A 21,488-nucleotide genomic window follows, 5' to 3' on the forward strand; every position below is an offset into this window, starting at 1 on the left:
TAGGTGTGACAATGGAAGAAAAAAGAAGTAAAGAGCATGTAGTTTGCAAATGAAGAAGTCAAAGTGTTATTCACAGATAAAATGATTGTGTACACAGAAAATCCAAAGGAATTCACTCTATTGGAACTAATCAGTGAATTATGCAAAGCTGAGGGATTCATGGTCAATATAAAAAAATCAATTGTTTCTATATATTAGCTACAAAAAAAATTGGAAAATACAACGTAAAAGTGAGAAAGCTATTCTGAAGAGCCCTTCAAGCATTACTGAGGACAATTTACTTTTCCTCAAGAACGCCCGTATTGATCACTGGTATAAGGAACGGAAAGACACTAGTGAAATTGTGTACATGTAAAGGACCGTTGTTGGTAATGTTATCATTCCAGAATGTTGGGGAGGGAGAGAAATTTGCATGGGGAAGTACAAGCAAAACTGAATCATGAGCAGTTTATGTTTTTACCTCCTGGGTGTCCATGAGTTAAAGCAGACAATTATTCACAGGCTCAGAAAACTGTGGGACCAGAAACCATGGCTATAAATTGCACAAAGGAAAAATCGGATGTTCTCTTAATATCCATTTAAAAGAGGAAAAGCAATTAGAGAGTAGATCATTTAAGTACAGGAGGATGGGGAAACACTTAAGTAGGTATCTAACCAGTTATTCAATATGGCGATAGTACAAACGACACACACACAAAATGTTATCTCTTGCTTTTACAGTTTTAGGAACTGGCTCACTGAGTTTTCTAAGGGATGACTCAATCTGCTGTCCCCTCTTCCCCTGCTCATTTCATAGATGAGAAAATGGCAGCCTTGTGGGGCTGTGTGATTGGCCCAAATTTGAAGAGCTTTTCAACTGCAGAGTGGGTGATGAGACACAAGCCACCTAGTGCCTATTCCAGGGCTCTCTATCTCTTCTACCATCCATCTGTCAGCTTTAAGAGAGAATTTACAAAGCTTTTGCAGCAATTTGAAGGAAATAACACCATCAATTAATGTAAACTGACACTGTCAACAGTCTTGAACTTGTAGATTCCATGTGGGAAAAGAAAGACTTTCCCTCCACCCTCCTGGTTGGATAGCTGGGTCTATGAAATAATTGGACAACAGGCAGATTAACAGGAGAAATAATATACAAATGTATTCATTTTTAATAGTACATGCACAGGGGTATAATAAGAAAAATGGTGAATACTCAGTAAGTTGGTGAGATTTGAGAGCTTACATACCGTCTTAATGGGGGAAGAGTAGGGAGGACGTAGCCAACTTAGGGGGGAGCAAATGACTTTTAGGAGAGATGAAGGGGCCCTTAGAAGCCTAGATGGGAGGTGCGCTAGTTTGTGACACAGTTTATCTGGGTGTGGTCTCCTCTCCTGTGACAAGAGTCAGTCTTCCCTGGTGGATGACATTCCTGGGGAGGGCATTTGTGACAAAGTTCCTTTTGGAGGCTCTGCCTTTGGAAAGTTAAAGGAAGTTCAGGGGAAGCCTCTCCCTGCATTTGCTGTTTTCCCAGTGCCTTCAGCTCAAAATAATATACCAAAGTGGCATTTTGGGGTGACACGTCCTGAACTCTGTCATGAGAAACAATTTTTTTTTTTTTAAAGATTTTTTTATTTTTTCATTGGGGGAGAGGAACTGGGCTTTATTGGGGAACAGTGTGTACTTCCAGGACTTTTTTTTTTTTTTTTCCAAGTCAAGTTGTTGTCTTTTCAATCTTAGTTGTGGAGGGCGCAGCTCAGCTCCAGGTCCAGTTGCCTTTTTCTAGTTGCAGAGGGCACAGCCCACCATCCCTTGCGGGACTTGAGGAATTGAACTGGCAACCTTGTGGTTGAGAGCCCACTGGCCCATGTGGGAATCGAACTGGCAGCCTTCGGAGTTAGGAGCACGGAGCTCTAACCGCCTGAACCACTGGGCCTGCCCCGAGAAACAATTTTTAAACACACTTTCCCCCTTCTCTCTCATCTCCACTGTCTATCAGGCATTCTAGATCACACGTTTAAAGCTGGGAGGGTGGATGAGCCAAAATGAGTTCGACAGAGAGAAGCTTCAGGCTGTGGACCTGGGATTTCCCCTAGACAGGGGTCATCGGATCTTTCCTAACCCATCCTTGATCATGTTTTAGTTTGTCTTCTTTTTTTTTTTTTCAAACTTTATTTAAGTGTGTTTTTCCAGGACCCATCAGCTCCTAGTCAAGTAGTTATTTCAATCTAGTTGTGGAGGGCGCAGCTCACACTGGTCCGTGCGGGGATCAAACCCGTCACCCTGGTGTTACGAGTATGGCACTCTAACCAGCTAAGCTAACCAGCCAACCCATAGTTTGTCTTCTTGTTGGTCGTCTCCAGTGCTCTTAGACTCCTTTGTGATTGGGGTTCAGTCCAATTCATCTTTGTATCTCCAGGACTGGTCAGGGTATTGGCACAGTGCAGACACTCAGCACATGCCTGTGGGGTCAGTTATTAGTCATGCATTTCACTGTTGGTTACTTAAACTCTATGTGAAATCGTGGCTGCATCCCTGAACGTATCATCCCAGGCGGCCGGTTTAGGGAGAAGATGAGTTTTGGTTTGACAAGATGAGACCTCTGTTTTTTTTTTTGTTGTTGTTGTTCCATTTGCTTATGTTTGGCTACACACTGTCCAGGCTTTCTTCTAAAAAAAAAAAAAAAGGCCTTTAATAACAAAATCGTGAATGGTACATTATATTTGATTTTTTTCCTTCCCAGCATCAATAATTCTAGTCCCTTTAGTGATCTAGTGATCAGAAAATAGGATATACTCTAATATGATGTCATGGGTATGATGGAATGATTAATTCCTGGTTACTCTAATTTGGGATTTTACCAGTTTAAGAATACTGCAAAAGGGCGGAGCTGGTATTCTCAGAATTTTCTCTCTTTTAGAGAGATGTGTCTGCTTCTTGTTGTTGGTGCTGGTGACTATCAGGGACCTCTAATTAATATCTCAGAAGAGTTGGAGGTACACCAAAAGTCATTTGAAATCAAGTCATAGGAAGCAGATGAGAGAAAGCTTACAGAGAGGATATGAGAGAGGCCCGCCCAGTGTCTCAGGCGGTTGGAGCTCCATGCTCCTAACTCCGAAGGCTGCCGGTTCGATTCCCACATGGGCCAGTGGGCTCTCAACCACAAGGTTGCCGGTTCGACTCCCTCCAAGGGATGGTGGGCTGCGCCCCCTGCAACTAACAATGGCAACTGGACCTGGAGCTGAGCTGCACCCTCCACAACTAAGATTGAAAGGACAACAACTTGACTTGGGAAAGTCCTGGAAGTACACACTGTTCCCCAATAAAGTCCTGTTCCCCTTCCCCAGTAAAAAAAAAAAAAATCTTAAAAAAAAAAAAGAGGATATGAGAGTGGTTCTCCAATGTTTAGAAAATTCAAGAAGGAAACAAAGTCTTGTTGGATGCCCACTAGACTTCCTGGTACTCTAAGCTTACTGCTACGTGTCAAGTTCTGAAATGAGAAGTGGGAGGAAGGCTGTTTTATAATATTATGAAGATTTAGGACCATGAACTTTATGTAAAACTATAGGGACATAAAGTCTATATGTAGCCCTGATTATCAATAATCTATTGTAGAAAATTTGAAAAAAAAAGGTACAAAAAAGATAAATATCACCTCTATTTGTATCACTCACGAATAGATCTTACAAAAAAATGTTTTCATATACACACTTTTAGTACAAAATTGAAGTGATGCAAAATCTGTTACTTTATAACTTTATCGCAGAACAGACTGTGATTGTATTCCTCATGTTGTGACATATTCTTTTTTTGTGCGCTCTATTTTGACATGAGGTACTTCTTTGTTTAATAGAGCCTCCGCTGCTGGACATTTAGAGTGTTTCCTATGGTTCAACTTAAGGATGTCCTTGAAGGGAGTCAGAGAAAGGGTCGGGGTTGACCTGGGTGAATATGAGCCAGGTTTTGAAAGAAAAGGAGGTGGTTAGCCTGGGAAAGACTAGGCTCAGTTGGGTAAATCACAGCTTTCTTTCAATGTTTGAAGGTTGGCATTTGGAAGAGGAGTAAGATTTGGTCTGTGTGGTCCCAAAAAGAGAAGATTTAGAAAAAGCAGATGGAAATCAACTTGTGACATGTAAAGACAATCTTCTACAGTTAAGAGTAGTCAGACAAGGTCTGGGCAGTTTCAGGAGGTAGCAAGTGTCCAGCTCATGCAGATATTTAAATATAAGCTGAAAGTCACTTAACCGTGTTTGAGAAGGTGGAAGAAATCATTTATTTATTTGTTTTTGTTTTTGGAAGGGGAAGGGCTGTTGGGAAAGGCTTCCAAAGTGAACGTTTGAATGCAGGCATCTTCTTATTTCTCTCAGGGTCCAATATTTGTATAATGATTTCCAGTTCATAAAGATGATAAAGAGTCCCCTTTTAAACTGAGAAAGCAGATTCAGAGTAGTGAAATGAATGCCCCAGGTTACTACAGTAGGAGGTAGCTGAGACTGGGCTGGGTCCCCATATTCTTGGTCCCTACAAACATACGACCGCTCCTCCTTCCCGTTGCTATTCCAACTATTCAGGCCACAATCTCTTCTCAAAGTCCAGACTCACAGGACATAGCCTATGTCCGCTCCACTGCAAGAAAATGAAAATGTCCCCAATGACTAATGTGAACAAAATGTCCCTGTACAGTTAACAGGATAGGTCTCCTGTGTGTCATCTCTACCCCACAGCAGGGACTTCATGATTAGGACTTGGACAGGTAAGGGCAGGGCTCCTTCCCACTCTCACATCTGATGTCTCAGATGCCTTCTGCTTGGGAGGGCCCCTTCCTTAGCGGTCTGAATTAATATACCTTGAAAACTGGCCCATTGTCTCATGTATACCTTCAGCTATGTCAACTCAGAACCCTGGGACACTGGGATTCGACCCTCCACGCTACCTGTCTAGCTGCAAAGCACGCAGTCCAGGAATTTATTCCTGTCTCTAGCACCCACCCTGAATCCTTGCCTCCCCCACAGTCCTTTTGGGCTAGACCATCTAGAAGGACATGTAAGGTCCTCTTTTGGCTACGGGAGGGGCAAAGCACCATCTCAGGTGACCAGCTCCCTGCTGTACTCTGGCCTTTCCAGCCAAAGCAAGTCAGAGGGTCCCGTGAAGATGACTCACCTCCCCCACCCCCCTCAAACGGCACACTCATTCATGCCCCACTAAAGCCACTGCATCCGGGCTTGCAGCCCTCCCACTCAGACTCCCTCCAAATCTTAAGGAAGCCTTCATCCACTGTGGAAGAGAGAGGACGGCCGGAAGCAGATGGCCCCCATCTTTTAAACCCTGAGTGAAGTGTATGTATTCCTCTTGCTTTTAACCATTTCCTGGTTTTAGCTGCATGCCTCCTAGGGCCAGCTCTTGCTATTTACCAGTTCTGCCGTGGCTCCATTCCTTAGAAAACATTTATTTGGTACCCAGTATATATCAAGCACTAAGGGTTAAAAACAAACAAACCCAAAAGCAAGTGAGCTAGGTCTCTGGCCTTGAAGAGCTTCCTTTTCTCCTGGCCACTGGGAAAGGAAGCCTGCAATGAAAATGCAGGGAGATAAATAATACCGAGGAGGGAATGAGGCCTTGCCCGGTAGAGAACAGTAGCCAGGAAAGAACCAGATGTGTGCTTTGGGGACCTCAACTGGGATGTCCCCTGGAGAAGACCTGTGGGGTCTCATCACAAACTAACAAGAAGGAATGTTATCCCCAGAGCAATGAGGGATCCCTTAGGTGTTCAGCAGGCGATGATGTGATCCTGAATTTGAGAAAGACTCCCCTGCAGCCTGGAGGAGGGTGAAGGTGAAAGGAGACAGGGAGGCTGGGAGCAGACTTTTAGTCCATTATTGTTGTCTGTTCTGTTTGGATTTTCAACCCATGTACTTGAATTCTTCTTATTTGAAAAAGAAAGTGATTATCTGGGCAATGGGGATAGCAGCTCCTTTTGTCTTATTCCTTATACTTTTTACGTTATAGATTTAAAAGGGAAATTTAATAAATGATGTTTGCTTTTATTTATTTTCCAGTTCTATTGAGATATAATTGACATACAACTCTATCAATTGAAGGTATACAGCATAATGATTTGACTTGCATATACTGTGAAAAGATTACCACAGTAAGCTTAGTTAACATCCATCACCTCATGTAGTTACATAAAAATAAAAAGATAGAAAAAGGAAATAAATGTGTTTTTCCTTGCGATGAGAGCCCTTAGGATTTTCTCTCATAACAACTTTCATGTGTGCCATACAACAGTGTTAACGGCCATTACCTTGCTGTTACCATTACAGCCTTAGTGTATCTTTGTCTTCTAACTGGAAGTTTGTACCTTTTGACCACCTTCACCATTCCCCTCCCCGCAGCCAATTTTTGCTTTTAAAATTCTGGAAGTAAATTCAGACGTGGGAATGGACAGGCAAGATACGTTTGCTAGCCTTCATAAAAGGACTTTTGGCTCTTTGACCCTGCCCTTAAGCTGTTAACAGGGCATGTCGGTAGAAGGCTATTATTTTTGCATTTGGGACATAGAAGTTAACAGACTTGGACACACAGAGGTCCTGTCTAAATCTCTGTCAAATGAGAATGCCCAAATCTATAGTTTCTCAAACTGACTATACCTGGGCTGAGCTGCGGACTGTGCAAGAACACTGGTTTGAGAAGCACTGCTGTAACAGAACTAACCAGCTTCATGGTAATCACTGACATTGTATCTTCAGTGGGATTTTCGTCTTCCAGCTTTGCTGACTGCAACAATCTGTCCTCTGGTGCTAGAGAAATTCCATCCATTTTAAGATCAGAAGAGAACATTTCCTACTTGTCTACAAATCACTGGACAGTTTCCCTTCAAGTTTTCTGATTGCCAAAAACCTCATATAGGATGGAGGAAAACTGGAAGAAAATTGCAGGAGCTCATCATGCATTTAAAAATACAAAACAAAGTAGTATTTACAGTATGGCAGATATGGTGCTAGTGATACAAAGATGAAAATATAAGATCCTTGCCCTAAAAGCACTTGTAGTTGAGAAACAGTCAAACAAATATGATAGAATAAAGTACTACCACTGCTCTGACCACATAAATATCTTTTGAATTGAATTGAGGTAAAATAGGAAATATGTTGAAGACAGTAGCAGTAAATGCACATATTGATAAACACTGTAGGAATATTAAATGATGTCCACTACATACCTACATTAAAAAGCCAAGAAAATAAGCCAAATCTCTCAAGAACTGTTGAGCTAATGAACCATTCAAGTAAGCGATCTTTGTAGATTTCTGTGTCTCCTCTACCTAATTTAAATTCCATGTACTTAATTATTTTTCAGTTTCATTAGGGCATTTTCCCTCAAACTATTAATTTCGAGGAAGCTGCCATATATATGAATCAATATATTAAAGTGTATTTCTTTTTAAATCCTGACCAAATGTTGTAAAATACTTTTTCGGGATATTCCAAAACCATGCAATTAATTAATATGCTTTAATCTAACATTTACATTTTCTATTTAACCTTTATTTTGATGTCACAAAAAAGAAAATATTAAAGATAATTCATGAAATAATATTGGTAAACATTCTTACATGACAGGAAAGCAATACATATCATCCTCACTTTTAAAAATGACACCATTAGAACCACATCTTGCCATGAAACAACATTGTAAGCAACCTGATGATGCTTACCTGGGCCACGTGCTCTGCCATGCTCTGCCACGTGCTCTCCGTCATGGCAGAGCACGTGGTCCAGGTAAGAAGAGTGGGTTGGGTGAGGGCAGTGAAGCTGAGAGCAGGGAAGCCGTCTGGGCTAGACCCACTTGTCAGATGGCAAGGAATGGAGATGGTAACGGATAAATTGGGGTGATGGGTGTCTGGTGTTGATATCATACACTAGCCTAACAACAGCATATAGCCATCCAATTTCCTTCTTTTTTGCAGTAAAATTAGAAAGAAATCAACAAAAAGATGACACCTCTTCCTTTTCCCCTAAATGAGCTTGGGATATATACACAGGCAAGGACAAATAGCCAACAAGTATGTATATAAAAAAGAAGACATGAAATGGTCCAACAAATGCAAATTAAAACAAGAGTGGAAAAAAGTCATCCTCACGCTACTTTTGGGAGTGCAAATTGGTGAAATCATTTCTGAAGAATACTTTAGCGACACGATCAAAGCTCTTTAAGGATTCATGCTCTTATCCTAAGGAAATAACCAGACAGGTGTGGAAAATGTATATATGCAATGTTTATACAGCTTTATTTATGATAACCAAAAAGAGGAAAACTCTTTAAAAATAGAGGAGCAATTAAATGAATTATGGCCCATTCAACTGATGGAATACTTGTAGCTGTTAAAATAATTAAGTTTCAGTTGATTAACACCAAACACGTTCATAATTGCAAGTAAAAAAGGCATAAAACATACCTACATGTGTTGCGAGTGTGTGCACATGCGTGTTTCCCTAAGAATGTCTGGGAGGATATATGCCAATATGAAGATATGAGTGAGGTTTATCTCTGGGTGACATCTATGAATAATCTTTTTTTAAAAATCTATGAATAATCTTTATCTCTTTGTTTTCCCTATTGTAAAACTGTTTCTCATGTCCACATGTTACTTTCATTTTTTGTGTTTGGACCTCAAGTGTAGAGAACTGAGTATTAACTTCTTGGTTCATAGCATGCTATCATTATCAGTTTAAATAAGGCCCCTCTCTTGGTTTATTTTGTTTCCTTTTAATCTGTTTCATACACTTGACTAACTTTTACAATCAGAACTAACAATAAAGCTTATACAAGGGGAGCAATGAAGGAGCTTTACTCAGAAGTCTGTAAGAAGTGCAGCGCTGTCAGATTCTGGCTGCGCCACTGTCCAGGGACGAATTGTAAAACTGTTCCCCTTCTAACCTGGTGTGAGGGGCAGTCGTAGGAACATTCGTTTCTTTGTCCTTGGAATGTTTGGGTTATAACTCGTGGGGTTCTGACTTCTGAACTTTTGAGCTTCGTATAGTGTATCACCTAGTATGGTCATTAACAGGTGTGGAACCAAACAAAAAAACCAGCATCTTGGTTAGAATCTGCATGTTAGTTTGCTCGGGCTGCCATAACAAAGTACCACAAATCAGGTGGCTTAAACAACAATTTATTGTATCACAGTTCTGAAGGCTAGAAGTCCAAAATCAAGGTGTTGGGGGAGGCTGTGAGGGAGAATTTATTCAATCCTGTTTCCCAGCTTCTGCCAGCCTTAGGTATTCCTTGGCTTGTGGATGGCATTCTCTCTGTGTCTTCACGTTGTCTTCCCCGTGTGTATGTCTGTTTCTGTCCATATTTCCCCGTTTTATAAGGACACCAGTCATATTGGATTAGGGCTCGCTCTAATGATGTCATCTTGATTACCTCTATAAAGACCTGATATCCAAATAATCTTGGATCGTCTTGGTGTGGTAGAAATGGGCTTTGCAATTACACCTGGGTTTGAATCTTGGCTTCACCACTTACTGGTGGTGTAACCTGGGAAAGTTATTTACTCCGGGTTTGTTTTCTCATTTGTATAATGGGGATGAAATGTTTCTATGAGGATTAGACATACCCTAGAATGTACTGGATTAGTGGAGGCTGTTATTATCTGTGAGTTGGGTGGGGTCTTTGCTTTTATAGTTTAACTTCTATGAATAGATACATCAGTCAGTGGATGTGATGAGATTCTCAGATGACAGCAAGGATTCAATCGCTAAACCTAGTCAACACTAAACTGGCATCTGAACCAGAGTCCTTCCTGCCTATTTGTTTACTTGTTTTGGGCCAGCATAATTTATAGGTTACTTTTTAGGTGAAGCCTATTAAAACCACTTTACAGCATTTCAACCTGGACATGACAGTGACAGTTCATTGATCAATGTTGTGTAAGACTGTCACATGGGTGGGGGTGGGGCTGGCCCTGTGTGGTTGAGAGGGAAGGGTGCAGCCTTCTAGATATGAAGACCAGAAATCCCTTCAATTACTGCATGATTGTAAGCTCAAGATTTTGCCTCACCCTTATAATCTTCTAGATTGATTTGACTGAAGACAAGGGCCCATTTCTTGAGACACTGTCATATTGTTTCCAGGTTATCTAAAAAATTAATTATGCAAGTTTCCTTCATTACCACCAATAAAAATTTGACTCAAATTTAACTTCAGTGTTAAAGGTTGCTAATGCTCCAGTGCTTATGATAGAAGTGAAACTGGTGAATGTGGTGGGGGTGGGGAGCAGGGAGAAGAAAACCCCGAGTGGGGGAGGGGTTGGTTATATAGGTGGACGTGAGTCTGGGAGGAATTAAGGTAGCGATTTCTCACCTCAACATGGACCCTCTTGGCCAGTTTCTTCAAAACAATCGGGCTGAACGTGGACTTTAATTGCATTAGCAGGGCAATTTTGAAAAAGTCGGCAATCCAAAAGAATTTGTGAGTCATGGCAACTTTTTATACCACGGAGGAGAATCAGCCTGAAGTAAGCTTTTTGCCCGACTACTTTTTGTCTCATTTATTTCAGGTTTGGTCTGATTTCTTTCAGGGCCTGTGCTAATTTGAATGGTTGCCTTAAGTGTATCAATGTTCTTATCACTGAAGGAGGGAAACATTTGTTGGAAACCATTTAAAGCAAGTGTCTTTCCTTGAGTTACATAGGATAGAACCAGTATTTATTACAGGATTGTTATTCTTTACTAAGATTGTATCTGTTGCTACTGTATTTGTGAACAGTTTAAGCTTAAGAAAAAATTGATACGAACACTATTATATGATGGCAAAAACCAAACTTAGAAATCAATCAATAAATTAAGTGTCTTGGTGTAAAATAGTATCTGTTATCCTTTTTAACGTAACACTTAAGTGCCATTTTATTAGGCTTGGTACAAAATACAATTTTTAGCCAGTGGCTGTCTATTGATTACAAAGTACCCAGCACAGCATGGCTACTAGCACAGCTAGGTTTTAATGCCTGGGGGGCGGGGGGTAGGGACACATACCAACATTTAAGCAGAAAGGGTAGATATAATAAAAATACATGAAAGCCAGAATATTAATAAAGAATTGTGGGCGAATTCAGAATCTGGAAACTGAGATGGTACATGAAAAAGAAAACGGTGTTGGGCAACAAGGATACAGTAATAGGTCGTGTTAATTTAGGGGGTTATTCCGATCGAGAAGGCAGCGCCCAGCAAGGTGGGTAGAGGTCTGAAATAGGTGGGAAAGCCAGGGAGAGCGTGCACAGCCTAAAAAGTTTTTATGATGGTTCCGTCCACAATTTCTGAACGTTGGCGTTGGTGGCTACACAAACCGTGTGGCATGATTTAATCAAGGTGTCAGCCGCAGGGGCATCCCGGATTCGGGCGAAGCGTCCGGAATTCCTGAGATGTCTGAAACGCGGAGGCGGCCTCTTCCCCACCCCCAGCCGCGGCCTCCGTGGGCATTTTCCGGCGAGGGGGGCACGCGAGCCCTTCCAAGAACAGTTTAAACGCGCGGACGTGCGCACCCTGGCTGCCTTCCCTCGGCTGGCGCGCTACCGTGAAACGAAGGTGAGAGCCCTGGGCCAGGGCGCGCGGGGGTGGGCTTCCGGGGGTCCCCACGCGGCCGCAAAGCCCGACCCCCCTCCCCCCGGCGCGGGCGGGGCTGCGGGCGCACGACGCGGAAGCGCAGGGCTCCGGGGGTGGCGGCGCAGAGGCCGCGCGCGCTCCTCTGCCCGCAGTCGGCGCGGGCGCGGGGCGCGGCCAGGCGGCAGGGGAGGCGGCAGGCGCTCGCTTACGGGCCGGGCCGCCGCCTCGCCCCCCTTCCTCTCCCCTCCCTCCGCCCTGCCATCCTCCTCCTCTCCCTCCCCCGAGCGAATCACGCGCCCTCCTCTGACACTCGTAGCGGGCCCGAGCTCCGAATTTATCCTTCACGTGACCTGAGGGGGTTGGGTGGTTGGTTGGGTACGGAGGGGGAGAACTAAAGGAGGGAACGGAATCTGCCGTTGCCGGAGCAACAGGCCCCGCCCAACGGCTTGAGCCGGGGGGCGGGAGGAGGACGTTAGCACGTCAGCCGGGGTTTTGCGTTTTGATTGACAGTTGCTATAGCGACCGGGTCGGTCCGTCGCCATTTTGTTGGTTGGTTTTTTTTTAAACCCTTTCGCTTCCCGCCCGAATAATAATAAAAAGCCCCATTGGAGTGAGGCGGGGGTGGCGGCGGCAAGAGCGGCGGGGGGATCCGGGGAGACTGCTGCCGTCGCTGCTGCTGATCGCGGCTCAGGTCGGGCTCAGGGAGCGGACACCCCAAACGGGGGGTGCGGGCGCCGCCGCCGCCGCCGCCGCTTCTGCTGCTGCTGTTCCTGCTGCTGCTGTTGGTGCCGCTGCCGCCGCCGGCGAGCGGGCGGGACCGGTGTGAGTGTGAGAGTGTGTGTGTGAGTGAGCGTGTGCGAGGGCGAGTGTGCGTGCGTGTGTGTGTGTGAGTGTCTGTCTGTCTGTGCAGGGACTCGGGGGCGGGCGGTTCGGGCTCTCCTGGCGGAGGAGCCGCCGCCGCCGCCGCCGCTCGGGCCCCGGCGCTTCTCGCTGCGCAGGTTTGGAGCGCGCGCCATTTTGTGAGATTTACAAAATCCTCCTCGAGAAGAAGCCGCCGGGAGCGGTCGCGACTCGGCGCCCGGCCTCGCCGCCGCCGCCCTCCGCGCCGGGCCGGGCCGCGCGGCCCCGCCGCCGGGAGTCGGGGTCCGGGGACTGCGGTATTTGCCGGGGAGGGGGCTGTCGCCTCCCCGGCCCCGGGCGCCGCTGGAACCGCGAGCCGGAGAGAGACTGAGAAGGTTGCGGCTCGGCCGCGGAGCCGGGAGCGCCGGGGGCGGAGAGCGGCGACCCGGGCGGCGCTGGCTGCGGAGGCCGCGGCGGGAGCGCAGCGGCGGGAGCCGGAGGCTGAGACTCACCGGAGGGAGCGGCGCGAGCGCCCCGCCATCGTCCTGGTGAGTGTCCGGCCGGGCCGCGGCCCCGCCCGGCCCGGCGCCCGGCTCCCCCCGCGGCCTGCAGCCGGGCCCGCGCCGAGGCCGGCCGGGCGGAGGGAGGGACCTGCCATTTTAGGAGGAGGCGCCGCGGCCCGGGGCTGGCCGCCGGGGGAGGGAGCCCGACTGGCCCGGTCCCGGAGGAGAGGCGGGTGCGAGCGGAGGGAAAGTTGCGGAGGGTGGGAGCAGGGGCCGCGGCCTCCCGGGAGCCGGGGCCTGGGGGCTGGAGAAACCGCCAGACCTTCACTGGTCGCCCGAGCAAAGGGGAGGAGGTTGTCTTCCTCCTCCTCCTCCTCTTCCTCCTCATCCTCTTCCCCCAGCTCCTCCCTCGTCCCTCCTCTTGGTCCCCTCCAGTGTGGGAACCGCCGGGGTTCTCCGCAAGGACAATGTACGGGTTAAGAAAATGGGGCTGGCTGCTGGGCGAGGCGCCGGGGAAGGTCGGGAGCCGGGTGCCTCCGCGGCCCTTTGGGGTGTGTGTTGGAGCGAGGGCACTCGGCGGGCTCTGAAGTTGTGCCGTGAGTGCAAGTGATCCCGGCCACTCGAGGGGGAGTGATGACCTGTTTAGCAGCCGGAGGAATTGGTGGTTGAGAATTCGTAAATTATAATTGATATCTGGGTATTGCAGCAAAACTTCACAAGTCTATTCCCAGATACAAAGCTACTCTCACTTAGATCCACCGAAACTGCTGAATATCTTAACACTTAGCGAAAGGCCCCTCCCCGAAATAGTTAAAAATGGCAAAATCAGTGAGTGATGGACTCCAACTATTTGGCTATGCCTTTCATCCAACCCTCGATTATAAGAATATTGTAATCTAGGTTCCTCACTTGAATGTGAGCACCGTTTGGTTCTTGAATTCCGCCCAAATTGTCAAAAAAAAAAAATACACCTTAAAACGTTGTTTTCACACTGATTTAAAAATTTGGACGAAGAGCGCCATTCATTATTCTCAGAGCTTTATTTACATAAACAAGCTTATCCTACTGGTAGGAACTGTTACCCATTTCACAGATGGGGAAATTGCTGTGACTCATCCAAGGTCATACAGCTGGGACTCCAGGAGCCAGGAGTCTGTAGCCAGCCTGCCTGGACTCTTCTTAATCACTAGGTTATAATTCATTATTATAAACACTGGCAAATTTTGGAGCTCTGTTTGTGTAATGACTCAGGGTTCTAACCTAGAGATTGTGTCCATGTATACAGTGTTTAGCAGAAAATTAACTGGTTTGCCAAAGTGGATTGATTGACATGAGACCCTCTTAGTGAAACTTGTCAGTCCCCTCTCCCCCAAGAAAACTATGTAGACAATTTTTGAATGGAAGGAATTAAAAAATATTCTTTGGTGCGTTTTGTTCTTCACATTTAGTTTTAATTATAGACATCATTTAAGTACTGATGAGTCATAAGAAAGTTTTGTGTAAAGTTATGTTTAGTTATTTTTTTATGTTGAATACTTAGATTTCTTCGGTGACCCCTTATGCTTTACTTATACAAAGTGTTTAAGAATGGATATATATTTAATATTTTGATTTTTGGGGTGTTTAATAATTCAGTGGAATTAATTACCTTTAGCTTTTGTTTTCTTAAATTTCTCATGTCTTAATTTAGTTACCTTAAGAGTATTTTTGGATAGACTATAAATGTGAGACTAGAACTAAAATTTCATATGCTAAGATTTTAATCTGAAGAAGATATTTTCAAAGAAATGGTAGTCTCTCTGAAAAAAGTTTACTTGGTTATAGTTAAGATAATTTAATACACATATGACACCTAAAATACCCCAGTGCTTTTGGAAGATTTGCCTTGAAATAGTGTTGTTTGTGGTGGCTGTCCAAATTCATCTAGACTTCAAACCTTGCCAGAAAGCTAAAGACTCCTGTCAGTGTTTACACCGAGTTGCAAAACTGAGTATAAAAAGTTCATAAGAGACATAAGCTTAGAAATTAATCTAGAAGGAAGGGTCACCTCTGTGTTTTTAAGGTGAAGGCATACTCCTTGAGAAAAGATTTTACGTTTGAAGGAATAGACTTGGATGAATGAATGGTCATTATTGGTCGGGGTGGGAGGTGGACTAAGTGATCTGTGATCTAGTGAGATTTTTGTTGTTAGGAACTTGGAATTTAGGTGTAAGATTGTTTCTTAAACATTTTGAAGACATATTGGTGGAACCTATTAGAAACTTAAACACAAAATTACTGTTAGGGATCAATAATTAATGAGGTAGTCCAGTCTTTTAGGGGCACTAACATTCAAAATAAATGAAAATAATTCCATTTTAATGCAATATCCTGTTTGGGAGTGTGGATAGTAAAAAAGACCCTTGGTTAGAATTTCCCCCCTCTAGAATATTGCCCAATGTCTGCCCTTCAGTTTTATTTATGGAGAGTTACTGTGTTTATAACTGAAAGTTATGTGGGGTGGGGGGAGTGGTAAGTGTAACAACGAGTATTTAAAGGATTTATGTAAGTTTTATAGTATTATGACTATGTGCCAAAGTAAAATTCAAGATAACTTGTTATAATAGGTGATATAGTATGACCTTTGGCATGCATTTTGTTTTGAAACTGTACAAAGAAAATGCTAATTTGTATTGAATTTTAAGTACTTATTATTTGAAAACAATTTTCAAAAAACTAAATAGCTTAGAAATTTAGTCTGCCCAGGGATGTTTTCACATGTATATTTACTGTTGCCAAGAGTCTAGTTATGGGAAGAAAATTTGGATAGAAGTAACTTCGTTATGATTGCGAAGGGAATTGTCTTGTATGTGACATTAAATATAAGATTAATAATAGAAGGGGGGCTTCATTTGTGACTTGGTATTTATGATAAGGTGTTTAGCAGTTTTTCTTTGCTTTAGAATGAGCTTTTCTCTTATTTCAAAGAACTTTAACATTTCCTACACACGCACCCCAAACCCACTCACTGCTCTCCAAGCAATTTCTCTTTTACCCCCTCAAGAAAAAACCCGGCAAAACCAGAACCCAGCAAAACCGAAAAACTTCCAGATAGTCTTTAGAAAGAACTTGGCTCTTCTCTCCCAAAATTTAATTAGTCTCATAATTTTGTTACATTCCTTATCAGTAATTTAAACTGAAATAAGAATTTGGGTTGAGTGTTTCGTGGTTTACCTCCAGATACTTGTGTATATTTTCTGTTTAGAAGTAAAGATATTACTTGAAACTATCAAACATGGTCACCTGAAACTTGATACTAAGAGTTTGCCCTGTCAAAGTGAATTGCGGGACTTGTTTAAGAGCACTTTATACATAGTGGTTATGCCATTTAAAAGACTTTTTACCATACATTATTTTGATCATTGGACAGTGTTTTGATGGCTAGAGAAATTTTGGTAATTTGTAACCCAAGGATGGCACAATTTTGGATTAGACATTTTAGGTGGTTAAAGTTTGTTTAATTACTTGGAAAAAATCATTAAACTATTTTAAATTACCTATAATTTCTCTTCACTTGTCCCTAAATGAAGAAATCTTTTGAAATCTTGCCTTATGTCGATGCTATAATGTTAAGCTAGAGCTGTAAAGTTTACCACTGGTTATGTCAAAGTGTAATGTGGACTTCACATGACTAAAGTGATTTAAGGTTCATGTTAGGTAATTAAAGACAAGTCTTGTTTCCTAACCCAGTGGCTACAGGCAGCCTTAGTTTCACTTTTTGGTATATGAAAACAAAATGATTTGGAAATACTGTGTTGTATAAACCAGATAAATGCTTTTTAAAAGTTATGCTTTTGCCTTGAAGTCCTACTTCTGGAGTTGTATAATGAGTTAAAATTCTTTATTGGTGATAATAACTTACAATACATTGAATACCTAAAATGATACGGTCCTTGTAGGCGGCGTCCCTTTTGCTAACACAACCATTTTGGCTTCTTGGCAATTGATTGTTTCACCAGAGCTATGTATCCTCTCTTCTAGAAGATGATTTTTAAGTTTGTATCAGGGTTAAAGTTTTGACAAGGTATATAAATATTTTTGTTTGAGGGATGTGTGCATGTATATGCATACAATGTATTAGGGCATAATAGTTTAAAATGTTATCTTTTGACGAATTGTTTTGAGTTTTATCTCCCCATAATTAAAATGCTTGTTTAAATCTATTTTTTGTGTATATGGGAATTATGAGCTCGTTTAACATGGGATGAAACTGGTTTTCAGCATCATCTTGATTTTAGATAATATCCCTTTTCTTAAAACCCCCCTATTTTTTTCTAAGTGTATGAAATATCCAATGACAGGAGTTGATTTTTTTTTTTTGATTGTTTTATGGGTTTTTGTGGGTAAGGTTGGCATCTTAGCACATCGTTTGGGTAAAAAGATGCCCAAACTGTGACATGTATCCAAAGCCTCCTTGATAACTCGTCGTAGATAGCAGTTGAGGCAGTATGGTGCTGTGGAGAGAGGACTGGCCAGGGAGATGGTGCCAGACAGCGACTCCAGAGTCAGGCAGGTCTGAAATCTCAGCAGGACCTGCCATTCCCTGCCAGTGCAACTTTAGCACAGTGATTTCACTACACGTTAGTTTCTTCAGCTCTGAAATGGGGTCAGTGGCACTTACCACAGGGTTCTTTTGGGGTTAATGCATGTAAATTTCTCAATAGCCTTCTTTTCTGCCTTCTCCCTCCCCTTCCTCTTCATTCATACTCATCCTTACTGTCTCAGCAGAAATGCTGCTACTTCTTCAGAGAGGCCTTCCCCAAGCCCCCCGTTTATGTAAGGTTCCTTGGCCATGCATTTTTACAGGACTCTGCTTTTTTTCACAGTCCTTATTACAAATAACTATGAAATTGATTCATATTCATATATATGTGTATGTATACATGTATATATTATATGTACGTCCTCATTTAATGTCTCTCACCCTGTTAGATTAGATTGTACATTTGGACAGGAATAATTCTTTCTTGATCACGCTTGTAAATAATGCCTGGCACGTAGCAGGGGTATGTAAATGTATATGTACACAGAATGATGAATGAGGAACCTGTTTGCTGAATCCGGAGGACCACTCCTTAGTTGTACAATCTTGGGCACAGTAGCTTCTCTGAGCTTCACTGTCCTATATGCCAAATGTGCGTAGCACCAGCTGTCCTGCCCAGGATTTTGAGAATGTGAAATGAGATACTGAAATGGGGTGCTTTGAAAAAGTGTAAAATGCCATATAAGTTGGTACAGTAGCAATAATTTCAGTGGTGGGGTTATCCAAGAGTATATAATTAGAATTCCAACTTTACTGAGTTGATAAGTAGCTGCTATTTGACATTTATTATAAATTTAAACTTTCTATATGCATTAGGTATAAAACAAGATTGGTTGGGCCTGTGTTCTGGGTAAATACAGTGGCTTAAAGGAGAAATTGACTTCTCTCTCGGGTAAGTAGTCTAAGGCTGATGCGGGGGTTCCACGGTGGGGACCTTGGTTCCTTGTCGTGCTGCTTTCCCCTGCCTAAGGAGACATCCTTTTCTGTAGAGCACAAGACTTGCCCACTGCAGCCACTGTCTGGGAACAGGACATGGGGAAGGCACAGCCTCTCCCTTAAAGACAAACCTGGAAGTTGCATACAGGACTTTTGTTTACACTTGTTGGTCAGAAGGTACCTAGTCAGGTGGCCACATTTTGCTGCAAAGGAGGCTGGGATATGTGGTCTTTGTAGTCGTCTGGCTGAAAATCTGTTTCTACTGAAGAAGAGAAGAATGGGGAATTATGAAGCATTGCCTGTCACACTTTCAAATGTGTTGGAAGAAACAAACTTTGAAAATACAACTTATTGGACTGATTAGTTTTATTTTCTGTATTTGGCCATTAATCTTTTGAACTATGGTGTGCAAATTCAAATAGCTCATCAGTATTTCCGCATATGCAGTAAATACACATATTGTCAGATGAGGAAAAAATGTCACTAAACTTTTAGCAGTGAAGCACTTTTGGGTCTGATAGTACATTATTTTACTGTCATGAACACAGTTCTTGATTGCTGTGTTACAGTGTATGGAAACAGTATTTGGAATCTAAGCTTTTGGATTTCGTTTTAATAGTCTCCTGGACCATATTGTATGTGTTCCTGCTCATATTGTCAGCAAACAATACTAGAATAACACTTGCATTTTGTCAGGTTTTCAGTAAATGTTTGAGTCACTGAAGTTGCAAGAAGGGTGGTAGCAGTGATGTTTAAAAATACATTTGCTATCTGGTATCTTCCTTTTTAATTTCTGTGGGTTTTGAAAGAAGTGAAAGATCTGGGTTTCCTTTGAGCTAGTATGTAGAGTATTACTAGATCTAGTAGAGACCTGAGAAACTAAGGGTTCTCAGTCTCCCGGAGAACTTGTCCAACTTGCGGGATTCCCAAGCTCATATATATCGACTCTCTTTCTGCAGATTTGGAGCGATGCTCTGGAATCTGCTTTCTTAATTAGGACTCCAGGTGACCCTGATGCTGTAGAACATTGAGAAACATTGGTATAGTTCATCTCTCTCATTTTAGAGAAGGAAAAGCATGCAAAGAAACTGAACAACTCACCAGTGCCTCCGAATAAGCAGGTCTGGCACGAGCATATATTTTCCTGATTCCTGGTTCTTTTTACAAAAGGGGGACAGCGGATGGAGTACTAGCTGCATTGGGATGTTTAGGGATACCTGTCATCCTCAGAAAGTTGCTTTCTATGTGTGAGCTCGTTGGCAGTGAGTGAATGGTTGGCTCACTGAATTGTGAGCCCCTTAGAGAAATAGGCCAAGTCAGTCAAATGAATGTTTCAAGGTGGCAAGTTGAGGTTTTCAGTGAGGGATTGTTGGTGTCAGTGCTGCGTGGTAGGGCAGTGTCCCTGCAGCATCAGGAGGGTAGATGATAGGGAGTCGCTTCCTCAGCGGGATTTCTTCTTCAGCTGGTTTGTTTGCAGTTCTCACTGTTGAGTTCATTCTTTTAGATTAAGGTAAGAGTTGGATTCCCTAATTTAAAATGGAAATACTCCCAGAGGAATTTCCCTTATCTGTTATCTGTTTAAAACTTTATCAGTTAGCTGGCTGTCATTTTTTAAAATTGGAGATTAGCACCTGCACTAATGAGAGCTTTTTGGGAAGGGGAGGGCGGAATAGGGCACCTGTGTCCTTGCGTGAGGAAAATGAAGGGCGGGTTTGGGACATGCCAGCTTGTGGTCTAGTCCTGGAAAGGTTCATGGAGGCTCCTCTGGTGGCCAGAGATGAGGAGCATTAGACTGGCACTTCCTGGCCTCCTGTCATTGAGAGAGTGTTGGTGATGGGACTGGATAACTGCTGAGGACCCACTGGGCTTGAGTGAGTAACTACCGGAGTAGGAGTGTCCTTTTTCCCGTTTTATCATCCTGTTTGTGCAGTCTTACAACTTAGCAAACAGGTGATGCTGTAACACAAACGTATGGTTCTGATCAACTCGGGAATTTTAGGGTTTCAGAATCAACTAGTAATATATGCTCGTGGTTTTAAGAAAAGATGAAGCCATATAGAATGGTGTCAAATCATTGCCCCTCCCTCTGTCCTCCTCCGTAATAGCTGTTAGTTTTTACTACCAGAAATGTCCTATGCCTGTATGTGTACAATTACGTATATCAAACATTTAATGCTCATGTGTGTTACAAACTGTTTAGTATGATTCTGTTTATTTTTTGTAAAGTGCATGGACATTGTGGGGTATGTGTGTGTGTATGTAGGTACACCGTGTCCGTGCACTTACAATCAAAAGCAAGTGGCATCATGCTAAACACAGTTTTGCAACTTAAGCTTCTTGATCTATCTTAGAAATATTCCCATGTCATCTGATGGAGTTTCTCTGTTTTTTCCAATGGTTGGGAAGCAGTCCATATTTTATAGATGTACCACAATCTAGTCAGTCTCCATTAAGGAGCCATTTAAATTGTTTTCATATTTTGGCACAATGCTGTAGGGTACATCCTTGCACATGTGACTGTTCTGTGAGCGGTAGCTGTAGAGTACTTATAAGGAAATTGCTGGTTCACCAGGTATGTGCACATTTCAATATGTGTTGCCAAATTGTCTTCCAAAAAGTAGCACCAGTTCTTACTTCATCAGCAGTGTCTGAGACTGCATAATTTTTCCAAATCTCACCAATACTGGTGTTACCAAAGTTTTAAAATCTTTGTCAATTTTGTAGGTGAATGATCATATCTAGTTGTTTGGACTTTCATTTCTTTAATTACGAGTGAGTCTGAACATCTTAAGTTGTACTGTAAGTCTTGTACTTTAAATAACAAATATTCATTCTTTGTCACATACATGATTTTTCTGTATTCTGTTGAATGAAAAACATGTTTTTATAAATTGTGAATGCTTGTAATTGTAAATGCTTTGATAAATTGTAAAAGGGGATTCTTGTTTCTTTTCAGTTAAATAACCATTTGACTGTCCTCTGTATTAGATATGTGAATTGTGGTGTTAGAAGCTTTGACTACAAAAGTGAATGAGATTTGGT

At 42.9% G+C, this 21,488-nt stretch overlaps 1 protein-coding gene across 6 annotated transcripts in view; it reads left to right on the plus strand.

The window, feature by feature from the left end:
- The first annotated feature begins 11,003 nt into the window (after positions 1 to 11,003).
- DYRK1A (dual specificity tyrosine phosphorylation regulated kinase 1A) overlaps positions 11,004 to 21,488 on the plus strand; it is a 141,345-nt gene continuing 130,860 nt past the window's right edge. For 2 of the 6 annotated variants that reach the window (XM_033128918.1, XM_033128945.1), the window contains exon 1: positions 12,844 to 12,973. The gene's annotated coding sequence lies outside the window, so the exon portion shown is untranslated. Of the gene's footprint in view, positions 11,568 to 11,925; positions 12,974 to 21,488 lie in introns of those variants that run through there. The other 4 variants (XM_033128927.1, XM_033128936.1, XM_033128967.1 and 1 more) reach the window with 4 other exon arrangements.

The sequence above is a fragment of the Rhinolophus ferrumequinum genome, chromosome 2 (genome assembly GCF_004115265.2).
Source record: "Rhinolophus ferrumequinum isolate MPI-CBG mRhiFer1 chromosome 2, mRhiFer1_v1.p, whole genome shotgun sequence".
Classification (NCBI taxonomy): Eukaryota; Metazoa; Chordata; class Mammalia; order Chiroptera; family Rhinolophidae; genus Rhinolophus; species Rhinolophus ferrumequinum.